Genomic DNA, 2,881 nt, shown 5'->3' on the forward strand with positions numbered 1-2,881 from the left:
GCTGAGGGAACTGGGGGTGTTTAGTCTGGAGAAGAGGAGGCTGAGGGGAGACCTCATCGCCCTCTACAGCTCCCTGAAAGGAGGGTGCAGAGAGCTGGGGATGAGTCTCTTTAACCAGGTAACAAGCGATAGGACAAGAGGGAATGGCCTCAAGTTGCACCAGGGAAGGCTTAGACTGGATATTAGGAAGCATTTCTTTACAGAACGGGTTGTTAGGCATTGGAGTGGGCTGCCCAGGGAGGTGGTGGAGTCCCCATCCCTGGAGGGGTTTAAGAGTTGGGTCGACATAGCGCTGAGGGATCTGGTGTAGTTGGGAACTGTCAGTGTTAGGTTAATGGTTGGACTGGATGATCTTCAAGGTCTTTTCCAACCTAGATGATTCTGTGATTCTGTGAAAATGAGTAAGTTTTCCTACCGCTACCCACAACAAGGTTATTTCAGATAGTCCAGGTCTATGCTGTGGATCCAAATAGCTCAGTCATACTGTTGTTCAGTGTAAATCCCATGACAGAAGTCTGCTTTCTGGGGTTCTGTGGGTGTGTGTTTACCTTAATTCACTGTGCTTGATGTTTGCTTTGTGAGATGCTACCTTCGTTAGCCGTGTACCCATTGTACAGGCTGTAGGGAAGGAAGGTGCTGTCTGTACCATCTCTACCTCATTTGCTACAGAGATGAAAAGCATGTGATGGAGGGGGATGGTTCTGCTGGGAATAAGAAAGGAGAGTCTTATAGTCATGGCAAATAACTGAGCCTCTAGAAAACTGGATTCTAACTCTGTTGTAAAGTTCACATGTAAGTCTAAAGATTTTGCATTATATATATTCCTCATTTTCCTCCCACACTCCAATTGAGTAATTTGTGGTGTGAGCTGATAAAAAGCTGAATGTGAGTAGGTGAATCTGAAGTCAGTGGGAGGTGGACTTTCAGTACATGCCGAGTAACATAAAGCATCTACCACCCTGGAAATGAAGGTCTTTGATTTAGTATTTACCACTCTGGAAATTAAGGTGTTATGTTTTTCCACACCACATAGGTATTCGGACGTGTTGATATTTTTCATTTTCTGAACATAAGACAATGCCAACTATTTCAGAAGGATTTTTTTTTTTTTTTTTTTATTCAATGAAGGGTAATGCTATGCAGTAAACTGTACGTAAAAGTATACATGGAATAAGCTGTAAAAGAAACATTAAACAGAAACACAGAATTGAAAAGCTTCTGGAGTTTAGTCTCATGCTATCTCAGGCAACTACATCACATAAGCACTTTTATAAATCGATCAGGCTCCACTTTGAAAGCAGATGAGCTTCCTGCTCTCAGCACAGGGAAGTTGTTCCACAGCCTCATTGCTCTGAAAATTCCAACTCTTCTCATTCACAATCTAAATTCATTGATGTCCATTTTACTCACATTTGTCTTCCATTTAAATAACAATTCTGCACCCATGTCGTTTACTCTTCTTTTGAGACAGTATCAAATCTCCTCTTAACCTTTTTTTTGTTGAAGTAAACACCATAAATTCTTCAAGCCTCCTCTCATAAAAACTCCCCAAAGAACATCATTCCTACTTAGTGACAGGGTTCCTCTGGGGAAATGAGCTTATGGCTATGTGATTAAAAACCATATCACAGTGCAGTCTTAAGGCACATAAACCCACAGGACCCAAACCTGAAAAGCAAGCAGCACACAGCAGGTCTGAAGACACACATAGGCCACAAAGATGCTCCTCATATATCAGATTCTACATCATGCGTACAGTTAAGTCTGGATCCATCACACAGCTCTATGCACAGACTTGCTATGCCCAGCACTTCCCAACTTTTAAGATAGTTTTGCATTTCTTAATGCAAGCTCTCAGTAGGTGGGAAAGAAATGTGAGCTAAATGGTACGAGATTTATTCTAATATAATCTCTATTTTTGAGGGGAATCAGTGAAGGAGGTAGCCTTGATTAGGTCAGCTGTCCTTCCTCAAAACCCACTCATCCATGCTTTATAGGTGGAATGGTTAGTTTTATCTCTGATGGAGTCATAATGTTAATCAAAAAAGGTTTTGCTGCACAATTGGTCAGTTTTGGTATTTACTTCATTGTGTAAATGGAGATAATCTTTAGGGACTTTGGTGGAAATGAGAGAGTATCCTACAGACAAGGAAGAATAAAAAGACAGCCTAAACCTGGAGCAATTTGCTAAAACAGTAGTTTCTGGGGTAAAGTAATACATTTCCATAATGCTTTCTGAAAGACTTTCATGAACATTGAAAAAAAGTATTTTCAATAGGTCCTTTTTTATAATGGAATAAAAAGTTTCCCAAATTCAAATGACAAAGAGAGTGGCTTGTTCACAGCATAGATCCAACTTCCATGTACATAATCCCAGTCCTAGTCCAAACACAGATCAAGAGCTTTATGAGTTGAGACAATAACATCCTGGGGTTGATTCAGAGAATTCATCATCCCATCTGGATCCTGAAGTTCCTCAGCATGACTATATTTGGTGATGCTGAAACCAAAGGTGAGAAATCTCATCACTTCACACAGAGATTCAGTGCTGCACAAACACATTTGTGAACCTGAACTAGCCTGGGCCCTGACAGACCAGATGCATTTGATCCACGCCTGCATTTTGTATGCTGGGATAAACAGCACAAACCCACTGTGTCCTTCACCACATCCTCTGAGACTCCGGCGGTGTGAGCGCAGACAAAATCATGCATTCACTCAGCCCGTGTTTTGGACGTATATACGGCAGTAGGTGCCTCACGTTTATCCATGCACGGGTGGGTAACATTTTATTATTCGTGTATCATAGCATGGACCTAAAATTCCAGTCTGTGTCCATCACATCGCTGCCCTCTTGAAAATTAAGGTGAAATCAACGGAG

This window comes from Athene cunicularia, assembly GCF_003259725.1.
Source record: "Athene cunicularia isolate RWA chromosome 3 unlocalized genomic scaffold, athCun1 chr3_part1, whole genome shotgun sequence".
Lineage (NCBI taxonomy): Eukaryota > Metazoa > Chordata > Aves > Strigiformes > Strigidae > Athene > Athene cunicularia.